At 45.5% G+C, this 6,779-nt stretch overlaps 1 long non-coding RNA gene across 6 annotated transcripts in view; it reads left to right on the top strand.

Annotated features, from left to right (window-relative positions):
• The first annotated feature begins 60 nt into the window (after positions 1 to 60).
• The window catches only part of LOC102010334, a 34,727-nt gene continuing 28,008 nt past the window's right edge, over positions 61 to 6,779 (top strand). For 3 of the 6 annotated variants that reach the window (XR_001236563.1, XR_001236569.1, XR_001236568.1), the window contains exon 1: positions 282 to 910. This is a non-coding gene — a long non-coding RNA (uncharacterized LOC102010334). Of the gene's footprint in view, positions 144 to 281; positions 911 to 4,752; positions 4,839 to 4,882; positions 4,971 to 6,779 lie in introns of those variants that run through there. The other 3 variants (XR_001236567.1, XR_001236565.1, XR_001236566.1) reach the window with 3 other exon arrangements.

Genomic DNA, 6,779 nt, shown 5'->3' with positions numbered 1-6,779 from the left:
GGGAGGAGCCAGGCGGCCCCGCCCCCGGCCCGGCGACTTCGCGGGCGCGGTCCCCGCAGGCTGGCCTTGGCCGGGAGCTGGCGAGCGCCCCCTTGGCGGTCCACCGAGGCCTAGAACTGCGCCAGCGGGAGCTGGGGAGGAGAGTAAGCACCGTCCTGTCCCGGGAGCCCCACCCACCCGAGCTAAAGGAGTGGCGGCCGCCGAGAAAAGGCGCTGGGGAAGGGGGGTCGTTTGGCCTCTCGCGGCCCCCGTATTCGACGAAAGCCGAGACCCTTGGAAAGAGTAACGGCCGTTTATACCAGGAGGGAAGGTTCCGGGGGTCCCGCCACGCGCTGTGACGTGGCGAACTTGTACCTGGGAGAGAAGAGGGAACAAGGGAATTCAGTCCTCGACTCGGTGACCGCCACGTTGCCGCAGGGATCAGAGGCACCCACCCCGCGACTGAGTCATTGTTTGAGGGTTTTCTAGTCAAGAAGCCACCTGCCCGGGATGGGCTGGGCTGGATTGCCGTGGGATCAGCGTTTCTTCAGCGCCCTTGCCTGGTCACCCTCATAATGTTAGGGCTAGACCTCCAGTGTGACTTCCAGCAGCCCGCGCCTCCCACGTCTAGCTTTTCAGCCTGCTAACGCTTTTCCTTATTCAGATGTTCCTCCCTCGAAGAACCTAAGCAACTAATCTTGCGCTCCTACGTTCGAGAAGGCATTAATGGATTTGCCGTGGTCACCTTGTGTAGCTCCAGTGTACTGTGGGTTATTTTAAGAGGTTTCTCCGGAGAGCTGTCACAGTGATCTTTTTCCCTTTGTGTCTGCTGGGCTAGCCCAACTCACCTGTAAAACTGGGAGGCTAACAGGTGGTGAACAAATGCTCTAGGACCAGAACTTACATTATAGTGGGGATAAACCGACGATACGTAAGTAAATGTAGAGCCCAAGTGACAAAAGCAACGGGGAAGTACGGGGTAAAAATAGAGTGACGAGGGAGTCTTACTTTAGACAGAGTGCTCAGGGACAGGCCCATCCTCAATATTTACAGGGACTGAGTAGGACAAATGAAGGCCCTCATAGCATATGTTTACATATTTTCAAACTATAAACCAAATTACACTATTACCTAAAATCTCTGCCCTTTTATCTGGACGTGTATACCTTCATAATAACCTGGAAGGCTAAATTTAAGTTTAGAATTTTGGGGCTGTTTTGAGATATGTACAGCAGCTTCCCGAGAAACTGATTCCTGACTTTCAACCTTCCTCGTCCCCATTGCTCCAAGCTCTGTTTCATACTTCCAGGGGCCTTGTGTGCAGACATCCTGTCACATCCCTGTTGGCTGAGCTTTGCCCCCACCACCTACAGATGGCCTCCCTTGGCTACTCCTTGGTTCCTCAAGAGGACAGACCTTGGGGAAAAGGCCAGCGCAGGCCGTTTCCCTGATGTTGGGAAACAACATTCTTGCTGTGGAGAGCAGTGAGATCTAGCTTTTCAGGTGCCCACAGGATGATCTAAGAAGGGATGAGGGACAGGAGGTTTGGACGGGCACATACCGTTGACCCATGGGCTCCAAGCATTGTGAAAAGGGGCCTGGGTAGGATTGGAGAGCCCTAGTGTTAGGGCTCATCTTGCTTCAGTTTTAAGACAGTTCTAATGATACGGTATTTGAGCAAAAACTCAAATGAATCATAGCAGGGAAACCCGTAACACTGTGGGATAAGAACATGCTAAGCAGAGGTCTTGCAGTCTGACTTTTGCTTTTTCATATGTCCCTAATTCTCTGCCCAAGGTATTAAACTGTGTAAAGAAATTATAATACCATTGGCGTCTTAGTACCTCTCTAATCCCAGAAGCCAATTCTAGTTGCTGAGTACTCCTCCCTGGGATCTGGTCCCTACTGTATAGCTTCTGCTGCCCCACTTCACTCATTCCCAGCAGCCACTGGGGCCAGGCCATAAGAATGTCATAGAATGGATGGTTCTACTAATTTTGGGTTCTAGGGGTTGGAAATATTCTAGTGGTTGGAAGTTTTGCAGGAGCTGGATCAGGTGCCAGTCAGATTGCCTTCAGATGTGTCTGTTGTTGAACAGTACTATAGTTATCTTCCACAGGGGCGTGAGAATTAAGGAGAGAATGTCTACTGAACAGGCTGAGTGCCCAGGAAAGACGCTGCAGATAAGTACACAAAGATGTGCTTGTTCACATATCTCTTTCAGCTGCATCAGAAATGGAAAAGAATACATACTATCTGAGTGGAATAGAGAAAATTCCTTGGCAAGAAGGGCCAAAGAAGATTAGGACTAACTGTAAAGTCTGAAGGCTTTCAATACCTCATCAGAATAGGAATTTAAGTTTTTAAAGTCTTGGAAGCCTTTATCAGTCTTGAAAGGAAGCTTAAATGGAAAAGAGCAAGCTGAAGGGTGCCCTAGAATATCACCCACTTTCTGTAGTGTACAGGGCTTCTTGGGAACTCCAGGTCACAATTTGAAAACCACTAGTTTAGAGTTAGCAGAAAATGTAAGAATCACAACCTGTTCTGATTACTCTTCCTCGTACTTTCTGGGATGAAAATGTGGTAGAAAAGGAAATCTACTCGGGAAGGAGGTATAAAGACAGGGTAGGTTGCCAAGGAGAGCATTGAGATTGGGAGGAAGAACTTAGAATTTTCTGCCCAGGCCCCCTTTTCTCCCTTCCTATCCACAAGTCATAGGAAAATAGGCCAAGATGACTCAGATGAGAGAATAACAGTATTTGCCAGTCCTTGGCACTGCCACTCTAAGCCCTGCAGATGTTACTGTTGTAGTCTCTTAGCCAACTCTGTGAGGTTGATATTACCCCACTTTACAGAAGAAGAGATTGAGGTAGAAGCCTGTTGACTTTCCCACCTGTGAATCAGTCATGTGTTACACATGAGTAAGAGAGGGCATTTGGAAATCTGCCACCCCAAAATAAGACAGATGGTGAGAAGAATGCAGCTTATACACAAATATAGATAATTATGGTGAGCAACACAGGAGTATTTGGTAAAACATGTCACCTGGTAGCAGAGCATTAGATGACTTTCCACTTACTCACTTGCGCCAAGAACCAGACAGGGTGTGTGCAGTTCAAGACAAGTGCTAGTGACAGAGAAGGCACCTGTGCTTCGTTCCTTCAAAACTCACCTCTGAGTCTTCCAGGTGAACTTTGTATTAGTCCCTTTTCTGTTGCTAATAACACAGTGCCACAGGCTGGGTAAGTTATAAAGAAAAGAGGTTTATTTTGGCCAGTGGTGCCAGGCTCACTGGCACGTGCCTGTAATCCCAGCTACTTGAGAAGCTGAGGCAGGCAGATTGCAGGTTTGAAGCCAGCTAGCCAGGGCAATTTAGCAAGACCCTGTCTCAAAATAAAAATGGCTGAAGATATAGTTAGTGGTAGAACACTTGCCTAGCATGTGTGAGGCACTGGGTTGAATCCCAAGTACTGTAAAAATCAAGGTGTGTCGGGGGAGAAGGGATATTTTGGCTCGTGGTTCTGGGGGTTTAATACCCCAGGGGCCTCATCTGGTGATGGCCTTGCTGGCAAAGTCCTGAGCCCACTCGAGGAACCATGGCAGGAAGGAGACACGGAGCACACATGGAGCATGCTTCTTTGGTCTCTTTCTCTCTCCTTATAAAGCCACCAGGATTCACCATGGGGGCTCCACCCTAATACTCTATCTAATATAAATCACCTGTAATAGGCCCCAGCTGTAAACACCATTGTCAGATTAAGTTTCCCCCCTCTTAATACTTCACCATGAGGGTTAAATTTCAACACATGAAACTTTGGGGTACATACTCAAACCATATCCAAACCATAGAACTTTCCACAGCTAGGAGGAATCCTAGCTAGCATCCTAATTTTTAAAGAGGAGAAGTAGTAGTATCATACATGGCCAGGAAGAGGAGGCACATTCAAAGGGCTTATTCAGGAATATAATGGAAGGAGTATTTACAGAGGCATGTGCAGGTTAAAGGCAGTTAACCTAGGGACTGGCCATAGGAAAGCCCTTTCAGCTCTGCTAGACCAGAAGAAAGAACGGAAGGACACTCTGATGAAAATGAGTGAGAGCTGGAGTTGAGCAAGAGGGGGGCCACCCAACTGGAGTTGTAATCACAAAATGCTGCCTCTGCCTGAAACACAGGGGAGCAGGGAGGAAAGTAGGAAGGCACTGAGAGGTACAGCTTCCAGCTCTTTCTTCTCCAGATCTTTGATCTTGTGCCAGTTCTTCCACTGGCCAAACCCAACTAAAGCCAGAGTTAGAGTGCTCTGATTATAGGGTCCAAAAAATTAAAAAAGGCAGTTAGAGGAGGGTGGAGATGGAGAATGGAGAATACAGTCACTAGTACAGAGTCTCTAAGCTTGGGTCCTTTGAGACCCTAGAAACAAGAATGGAAAAAATAAGCTGGGCATGATGATACATGACTGTAATCCCAGCACTCCAGGAGGATGTGGTAGGAGGATTGCAATTTTGAGCCCACACAGGGCAACTTAGCAAGACCCTGTCCCCACCCCACCCCCCAAATTAAAAGGGGATGAGATTATAGCGCAGTGTAGAGGTCCTCGGTTGAATCTCCAGCATCTCAAACTAACACAAAAGGGGAATATAAACCTTCCTGCACATCCTCCTGTGAGTCTCCTGGGTAAGAGTAAAGGGATAGAAATTACTCAGCCACTAGAGATAACAAGGCAGCAAAAGAAGGCAACCGAGCCTTCACAGTTTCTCATGCTTTCCTGTTCACAGTTCAGTTGTCTTCTCCTGTATCAGTAGAGAGTAGAGGAAAGTGAGGCCCAGCAAAGTGGAAGGACTTGCTAAGACCACACAGCAAGGTAATGACAGAGCCTATTTTTGTCAGGTATATGAACAGAGTCAGTGAAGTATTGAGACATCTGTGAAAGGGATATTTGGGACAGAGCTCCATGTTCACACTGAGGTTTCCCTGGTCCTCAGGTCACCTGATGGTAAGTCAACGGGAACAGGTGTCCACCCCCAACTTACACACACACACACACACACACACACACACACACACGAGAACCGATTAGTGGAATGAAGGTACAAACCTGTAACTTCAGAGCTTTGTTGTCTGGGCTCTCTGGCCAGTCTAAGAGTATGACCCTTTGAGAAACTGCAAGTCACCAAGTAAAGCCTGAAGCCAAAATCAAAAAAGGCCACACTGCTGAGTTGCTGAGGCAGAGAGTGCCCAGGCTTACTCAGAGAAGACTTCTGGGGATCTTTCCAATTTCGTGATGCTGTGAGATTTATTTGGGTGGACGTTAGGCCTCTGGAGTAACTATTCTCATTTAGAATATTTCCTGCATGACTTGGGTTGTATACCACATTTCTTATGGAACAGTAAAAATATATATGCATGTATATGCAACTATAATCAAAGTATAGCAGTATTTCTCTGAAAGGACAGAATTTGTGAACAGTTTTTCCATAGCAAGAAATTCTTAGAAGTGGGCTGCAGAGAAGGTGAGTATAGTGATGTCAGTACATGTCAGAAGCTGCATTGTGCACATGTGTTGCAGTTGTTGCAGTTAAAAATTTTACTAGACTTTATCCATTCATCAGCTGATGGGCATTTAGTTTTTTCCACCTTTTAACTAATAATAATCCTGCTATAAACATTAATGTACAAGTATTGTGGTTTTTCTGTTTTGTGTTTTTGTTGTATTTGTGAACATCAGCTGCATTTCTCTTAGGTATATTGCTGAGTTATATGGTAACTTTACATTTAACTTGGCTGGGAACCTGTAGTTCTTTTTATTTCATAGAATTCTATTGGATGGATATGGGATAGTTTATCCATCCTCCTGTTGATGGACAACTGGACATCCCGTTTCTGGCTGTCATAAGTAAAGCAGTTACGACTTTCTTATACAAGTCTTTGCATTTGCATATGTTTTTATTTCTCTTGTAAAAATATCTAGGAGTGGAGTTTCTGGGTCACAGGGTTGATGTGTATACTTAGTATTAGAAGAAATTGTCATGCCTTTTCTTGAAATGGTTATACCATTTATATCCCCACCAATAATGTGTGAGAGTTCTGATTGTTTTACACGCTTGCCAACATTTGGTGTTGTGTTAGTTACTTTCCTGTGGCTGGGACAAAATACCCCAAACCCACAATTTAAAGGAAGAGAGGTTTATTTTGGCTCACAGTTTCAGTGTCTGGCTCCAACATAAAAAAAAAAAAAAAAAAGGTTAACAGAGGACAAGACAGAGGATAAGGAGCTCAGCCTATAGCAGTCAGGAAGCAGAGACAGAAGGGAGGGGCAGGAGACAGAATGTACCCTTCCCAACCACGCCCCCAATGACCCACCTCCAATCAGACCCCAGCCCTAACAGTACATTCAGCTGCAGAATTCATTAATGGATTAATCCATTGATGAGCACAGCATCCTCACAATCCAAACACATGAGACTTTTGGGATCATTTTAGATCAACACCATAACAGGTGCGGTCGGTCTCTCTCAATGATAGCGTTCTGGTAGGTAGGCAGAGCCATCCCATCTAGGTTTTCATTTGTATTTCCCTGATAGCTAATGGTTGAACATCTTTTCATGGCTACTCTTAAATCTTGTTTTTCTTTGTTAAGTATCAGTTAAAATCTTTTGCTCCTTTTTAAACATTGTATTGTCATTACTAGCTTGTAAGAGTTAGTATTGTCATTACTAACTTGTAAACATGCATATATGTGCATATGAGTTTGTGTATTTTAGATACAAATCCTTTGTTGGATGTATATTTTACAGACATTTTG

Source organism: Chinchilla lanigera, unplaced genomic scaffold (assembly GCF_000276665.1).
Source record: "Chinchilla lanigera isolate Chin_1 unplaced genomic scaffold, ChiLan1.0 scaffold00005, whole genome shotgun sequence".
In the NCBI taxonomy this organism is placed as follows: domain Eukaryota; kingdom Metazoa; phylum Chordata; class Mammalia; order Rodentia; family Chinchillidae; genus Chinchilla; species Chinchilla lanigera.
Note: the sequence above shows the minus strand (reverse complement) of the source record. Positions and strands in the feature narration are given on the sequence as shown.